The following is an 8,086-nucleotide window of genomic DNA, read 5'->3' on the forward strand; positions in this document are numbered from 1 at the left end:
TCTGAATTTATTATTGTCAGTGTAAAAAGTGAATTAAAGCAACATTTGACGAATTTGCGTCAAACAGTAGGACGGATGCCAAAACATTGTTTTTTGGCAATTTTGTTTTGCAAGTTTTGCATTTTAATTTCTCGACATATTTTTCTCTGTTGGGGAATAGTTATTAATCCGTTCAGAAACAATATTTCATTGAAGCAATACCTTTTTCTTGTTTTGATCTGAATAGGAGTGCCTGCACCAACACCTCAGCATAGTCAGACACCAGCCCAAGAACCAAGGCCGAGGGCTCCTAGCTACCAAGAAGCTGGTAACAAAACTATCGACATTTTGAAGAGAGTTTATACAACAACAGGCAGTTACGTTCAGTTGTTGCCTGGGGTTGATAACGATCAAATGCACATAGCTGGTATATACACTAAGGTACAGTTAAAAACACGGGAAGGGGTAGCAGTTGCCGCTGGCAAGAAAGGAGAATCTGTTAACTCAACAGAGTATGCTAAAATATTCAGATTAAGGACAAAAACCGAGGAACTAATAAAACGCCTCATTTTTTTTGGCACGGGAGGTGTCGGGAAGTCAACTATTTTTGATACGATTGCATACGACTGGGCTGAGGGTGAAAACCAATTCCTGAAAAGATTCAATCTTGTCTTTCTATTAAAGATGTGTGCTCTGTTGCAAGAATCTGATCTTGTTGATTCCATTTTCGATCAGCTTCTAGGAGAAAAGTCGGGAATTAAAAAAGATGAGCTTGATCAATTCATCCTGGCCAAACCAAATGAGGTCTTGATTCTTTTGGATGGTTTTGATGAAATGAAGACCAAAACACTCGATGCAGCCTCATTCGGTTCTATCCTACAAGCACTCAATAGAACAACTTACCAGGAATGTATCATTTGTGTCTCAAGCCGTCCCTCTCGTCTTGAGACACTGATGTCAAAATCACTTGTCCAAAATCCTTGCACACACGTAGAGGTTCTGGGTTTTTCTGACGAGGATGTTCATGAATACGTGAACAAATTCTATGACGAAGATCCTGATAGTGGCAATGCACTAATGCAAGCCATTGAAAAGTCCAACACGCTGCGTGGTTTTGCTTCAAATCCATTGTTTCTAGTTCTTATGTGCTTATTGTGGAGGGAGAATAAACAACTTCCAGAAACAACTTCACGCCTATTCAATGCGGCAGTTGATCATATGTTCACAAGAAAACTTATCTCTGGAGCAGATGTTTCAAAAACAGTGATTTCCATAGGGCAAACTGCGCTGCGTGGATTAATGAGTGCCAACCAGAAATTCTCATTCCAAGAACTTGAGTTTGAACCGATTGCACTGAACCTGGCACTGAACCTGGCACTAAAGGCAGGCATCCTAACTAAGCAGAGAGTTATCAAAAACCGCAAATCTCACAATAACATACAATTCATGCACAAGACTGTGCAGGAATACTGTGCAGCAAAATACTTGCAAAGTGTACATAGGACGAACCAGGGATTTGTAAAGCGTTGGGTGTACAAAGTTGTACCACTCGGAGAATTTACAAACAATTTAAGGCAACTTTGTCAGACAATTGAGGGCGTCGTTTCAAATGAGTTTCTCTTTCGTTTTTGTTGTGGTGACAATGAGAAGTGCATGACGGACATCGTAAACTTGCTTGACAGTAAGTTTAATCAGTATGAGCCCAAGTACCAATCAGATGTAGTACAAGCAATAAGTCGAAACTGCTTTTTAGAAAGCCAGTCAAGCAAGGTCCCACGGTGTCTCACCAGCGACTCACATATCCCATCAACTATCGATGTGGATAACAATAATGATTTCCGCAGTCTCTTGTACCTTTTCGAAATTATCTGTAAGTCAGACAACCGCACGGCACAACTGGCAGGCGTTGAAACTATTGAGGTTTCTTCGGTGACTTCGGTCAGTGATTTATCCTTCGTTCTGGGTTACATGGAAAACCTCAGGGCTCTGAGGATCAGGGAATGTCGTTTAGCGAAGGGTGATCTTGAGAAAACCCTGTCGTCACTGAAATGCAACCAACTCTTGACTGATCTTTGCATAAAGGGTGATAATACATTGGGGGGTAGAGCTGTAGAATGGGCCCCTCATATTAAACACTGGACAAGCCTCAACAAACTTGAAATAAGTGACTGCAACCTTCAGATTACAGACATTGAACACATTGCCTCTGCTGCAATGAACCTGACTGACTTGATTCTTGCTGGCAACACAGCGCTGGGCGGATCGGCTGACTTGCTGTGGGTCAAGAATTTGTCACGATTTACGAACATACAGACGTTGAACCTGAGCAGTTGTACATTGCAAAGGACAGACATTGAACACATTGCCTTGGCTGTAAGTGACATGCCCACACTGACTGACTTGATCCTTGCCGGCAACACAGCGTTGGGCGAATGGGCTGAAGGGTGGGCCAATCATTTGGTGCGATTTACGAACATAAAGAGGCTAAACCTGAGCAATTGTACATTGCAATGGACAGACATTGAACACATTGCCTCGGCTGTAAGTGACATGCCCAGACTGACTGTTTTGATCCTCTCTGACAACCCGGCACTTGGCGTATCGACTGAGAAGTGGTCCCGTTACTTGTTAAGAGTGAAGCATAAACACACGCTGGACCTGAGTAATTCCTCACTAACGTGGGAAGATGTTGGCACAATTTCCGTTGTGTTACATAATATTCCCGCACTGACTAACTTGATCCTTGCCGGCAACACAGCGTTGGGGGGGTCGATTAAGTTGTCGGCCACTCGTTTGTTGCGATTTAGGAACATACAGACGTTGAACCTGAGCAATTGTTCATTGCAATGGACAGAAATTAAACACATTGCCTCGGCTGTAGGTGACATGCCCAGACTGACAAACTTGATCCTTGCCGGCAACACAGCGTTGGGGGAATCGGCTGAGAAGTGGGCCAAGAATTTGTCGCGATTTACGAACATACAGACGTTGAACCTGAGCAATTGTACATTGCGACGGACAGACATTGAACACATTGCCTCGGCTGTAAGTGACATGCACAAACTGGCTAACTTGATCCTTGCGGGCAACAAAGCGTTGGGCAGATCGGCTAAATGGTGGGCCAAACATTTGTCGCGATTTACAAACATACAGACGTTGAACCTAAGCAATTGTACATTGCAATGGAAAGACATTGAACACATTGCCTCGGCTGTAGGTGACCTGCTCAGACTGACTGACTTGATCCTCACTGACAACCCGGCACTTGGCGTATCGACTGAGAAGTGGTCCCGTTACTTGTTAAGAATGAAGCAAAAACAACACACGCTGGGTCTGAGCAATTTCTCAATAACGTCGGAAGATGTTGGCCACATTTCCGTTGTGTTAGACAACTTTCCCACCCTGACTAACTTGATCCTTGCCGACAACACAGCGTTGGGGGGATCGGCTGAATTGTGGGCCAAGAAACTGCCAAAAACGACGAACTTAAATAGGCTGGACCTGAAGTGGTGTAATTTGACGCCATCGGACATTAAACACATCGCCTTGGCTTTACATGACAGGCCAAGACTGACTGACTTGACCATTTATGGCAACTGGCAATTGGGCGAATCGACTGAGTTGTGGGCCAAGGAACTGCCGAAAATGTCGCATCTAAATGGGCTTGACCTGACGTGGTGTAATTTGACGCCATCGGACATTAAATACATCGCCTCGGCTGTACTTGACATGCCCAGACTGACTGACTTGACCCTTGATGGCAACTGGAGATTGGGCAAATCGGCTGAGTTGTGGGCCAAGGAACTGCCGAAAATGACTCACCTTAATAGGCTGAACCTGACGTGGTGTAGTTTGACGCCATCGGACATCAAACACATCGCCTCGGCTGTACTTGACATGCCCAGACTGACTGGCTTGACCCTTGGTGACAACGGTAAATTGGGCAGATCGGCTGAGTTGTGGGCCAAGGAACTGCCGAAAATGACGCACCTCAATAGGCTGGACCTGTCGTGCTGCGATTTGACGCCATCAGACATTAAACACATCACCTCGGCTGTACATGACATGCCCAGACTGGCTGACTTGACCCTTGGTGACGACAGGGAATTGCATTGATCGGATAACTATGACCAGCTTACTATAACCTTCAGTATTATAGGCCTACTCGTTGACATCCTCAATAAAAGAAACTGGTTTTGTTTACAAGAATATATTCAAAAATTCTCCCGCTCCCCCCTCCCCCCAAATAAAAACCCAATTCTGAATATTTGAGCTTGAACAGAATTACGAGATTACATTATATGTAAAAGTTTCTTTGAAACTTTCACATTTTGATCTTAATAGTGAACTCAAAGTTTTGTTGTCGGCAAAATCTCAACCATGTGTCCTACTAAATTCAATTCAATTTAGTTCAATTCAATCTATCGATTCATCACGTGACAGACATTATTTGTTTTTCCTTTGTACAGCAGTGACAATTCAACTTAATATAAAAAAATACACTCATTGCACCATGGCGATATATACACAGAAAAAGAAACAATACAAGTTGCAGTCAGGAAAACAAAAAAATGCACAAAAATTTAACGAAAAACAGCCCATGAACAACATGCTGACACCCCCCCCCTTCCCCGCTGAAACCTATATTATAGCTACAATAGGCAAAACGCAGTCTAGTTGACATACAGGATCAACATTTACAGACGATTTGTTATCCAAATAAAAAGAATTACTTGTATCTGTTTGTTTGTTTCACCTTTTATTTTTAAATGGCATAAGGTTGAAAATGCTAACCCCCTCCCACGTACCCCACAAAACAGTTGATTAAGACAGACCTTGGCTGAAAACTAGGTGAAATAGGCAAATCCAGGTGACATGCAGGCCACAAAAAAAATTCTACTAAATTTACAGCTATAATTGTTTATGGCATTATACAATAAGATTTTTTTTAACCTGTTCGTTGAAAGGTTTCAAGGGAATATACAACATTTGCTTTTGCCGTAAGTTTCAGAAATGGATGGTTTGGGGGTTTAGTTTTTATAACAAATATTGTTTAATTGACTGTTTGGAATTTTTGTGTTCGTAGATGCTGGAAAAACCAAGAAAACAATCATATCCCTGTAGTCTGGCTCCCTGACCCCACTTAAAATGAAACGGAGCAATTTATAGACGTTGGGGAATTTTAAGGTCAGGGAACTATTCTAGCTGGCTGCACCCGTTCAAAGACGTGTAACCAATTGCGGAAAAAATGTGGACTGAATAAATTTGGTAAATTGGGGACAGTAGTTGAAAAAAGTCAGGTTTTTCTAACGCTTGTCAGCCGACCAGCGTTGGAAATTGATAAAAAAAAAACTTTTCTTGAAAATGTCAGCACACCAGGTGACATGATTCTACGGAATGATTTAGACTGTCATTCACTAAAAGTCCAGTAAGGTATTTCATAATAATTTGGTAGTTTTGTTTTGTGATGTTTGCAAAATGTTGTATATTCCCTTTAATTGATGATTTCTACCCGATTTATTTGTATCAATCAATGAGTTAAGATGATGAGTATTGTCTGACAAAATACAATTGAACTTACTCATTTTATAGTCCATTCCATGCACTCTTGGGATCGCCATTTTCAAATTAAAGTTGTAAAACAATAATTAACTCAATGCTTTCGGTAACTTGTGCAAATAACAAAGAACAAAACAGATCATTAAAAATGTGTCATTCCAGGATGCCTGTTTGCAATTTAAGCATAAACATCGCAACACTTTTTTGATTCAGATCGTTAGCAGAGTCACGCTGCGTGTAGGACAATTAGCTGTTCACCCTCTACGTACGACAAAGTGGTTTGCTATCAGAGTCAAACTGACACTCTTATAAGTCCCGGGTCAGATTCGACCCTGAATCCAAGTCAGATTTGACCTGACTCACTTCGGGGTCAAAATGACAAGGTTTCCCCTAAAAACGACCATTTTTCTTAAATGCATTTTCTACGTCAGAATGACGATTATCTGGGTTAAATGGCCGAAAGGGTGGCCCTAGGCTAGCTGGGAAGTGTCATTTTGACCCGGAAAAGTGTTAGGTCAAATCTGACCCGGTTTAGGGTCGAATTTGACCCGGGAGTTTTTAGAGTGTTTACGATTTGCCCATTGTGCATCTGCAAACATTTTAAACTGACAAACAAAATTATAATAGGCTTCGAATCTGTACGTGTGTGCACGAAAACACCACTAAGTCGATACACAGGTGATGCATGGTAATCGTTGATTTCTTTTCAAACACTGAGGCTGTATGGGTGGTTTGGTCCATCCCTTTCACAAGTTGAAACTGGTTGACCAGACAACAATTTGTGTTTATGTGTAACGTTAAGACAATGAATATCCTTTAAGCAGTTTTGTAATGAATCCAACTACTGATGGCAAATACATGTACATTTTTGTAAATAGAATTATATTTTTATAGACGGGAGGGCCTGACAGTTATGGTATTTGTGTGAAACCTTGAAAACATTGAGTATTAAGTACTTTGGGGATTACTTCAAGCGGTAAACTATCACACCGGTAATAATACTGTAAATAATATAAAATAAATGTCTCTCTGATAAGAACACCTATATTTATATTTTGTTTATATGTGTTATAAATGTTGGTGCTAAAATTGGTGTGGAGATCACTATTCAAACAAAACTGCTAGCGAAGCAGTAACTGTTGAAGAGGTGGGGTTCCTAGTCTAGTTCCCTGTCCCCATTGTCCTTCACTGAATCTTGAAAACATTAGGAGGCTTTCCTTCTAATGTATGCAAATTATATGCAGGACGTGCATAGGTCTGAATCCCGCCTCCTGCATTCAAAACCACAACAGTAATGTTTGCGCGCAACCAGCCTATTGCAAAATGGCCACAGGCCACGAATGTGCAATTTAGGAGGTGATGCGCTTCGATTTCTGCTGAATTCGAACGTGTCTCTGGCAAATATCAATAAATAGAGAGGGACATGAGTGTTTAGTGTTTAAAACCCATGCAGTTCGAATGCTTTGAAAGTTGCATTTTTGGAGACACTGGCGAATTTGCGTACTTTTTATGGTAAGACAAGAGTCAGTTTTTTGACAAACGTGTTACATTTTGCATAATGATTCAAAAATAAGCAATCATGCTGTTCACACGCCGAAGTCGTCATATCAATTGCTTTAAATGGGAGCTACTAATGAGTCCCAAAATTGTTAGGGTGGCGACTCTTTTTAAGATTTTATCTGTTCTGGGTGAAAATGAAAACTACCAAATTAAAGTGGATGTAAATCAAATGTGATGTTTACATATATAGTCTTTGCGTTGCAGACAACAAAATGTTGAAAGTTTGACTTTATTCACAAAGTTCTTTGGAAGATAATTTAAAAAATAAAATAAAATTACTTGATAATGGATTTGGTTATATTTACCTGTTTTGCAAAATATCTGTAATCACTCGGATATACTATCACACATGACGGGAAAAGTTTCTTTTTCCTAGTAATATAATAACCTGATGGAGTAGACGTATGGACTGCATTCTGGTAAAATACATCATGTTTATATCTCACAATGGTTTCTGGTGTGATCATTTTGTGTCAATCGTACTCTGTAATATTGAATGGTATTTTAATTGTTGTTTTTTCTGATTTTTTTTTGCTGGGGGGACTTTTGCAAATAAACTGGAATATAAGACCATTATAAGCGAACCCCAACCATGAGAACAAAGAAAATGCAATCTAAAGCTTACGCACTTCAAGGAGTGATCTTTTAGTTTATTTCACCGAAGTTATGTTTTCATCGACTAGGCTAGACAATGGCTCCTTATACATGGACATTTCATTCAAACATTGGACGTACTGACTGGCTAATTTAAATTAAACCTGCTTGGTCTATTTCTAAGTAGGCCTGCACTAGGTTGAAACGGGAAAAGGCCCAAATGGTTTTATTCATTAAGTTCCTTTTAATTTTTCCAGAGATTCGTGTATTTCTCGTTATTTGTTAAATTGTTCCTTAATTCTGACAAGCGAAGACATAAAATTCGTATTAACATTAAGCATGAATGAATTTTCGATCGTTTGTATATACACAAAACCTTAACAGGATCTTAGTC

Source organism: Patiria miniata, unplaced genomic scaffold (assembly GCF_015706575.1).
Source record: "Patiria miniata isolate m_02_andy unplaced genomic scaffold, ASM1570657v1 HiC_scaffold_9, whole genome shotgun sequence".
Taxonomy (NCBI): Eukaryota; Metazoa; Echinodermata; class Asteroidea; order Valvatida; family Asterinidae; genus Patiria; species Patiria miniata.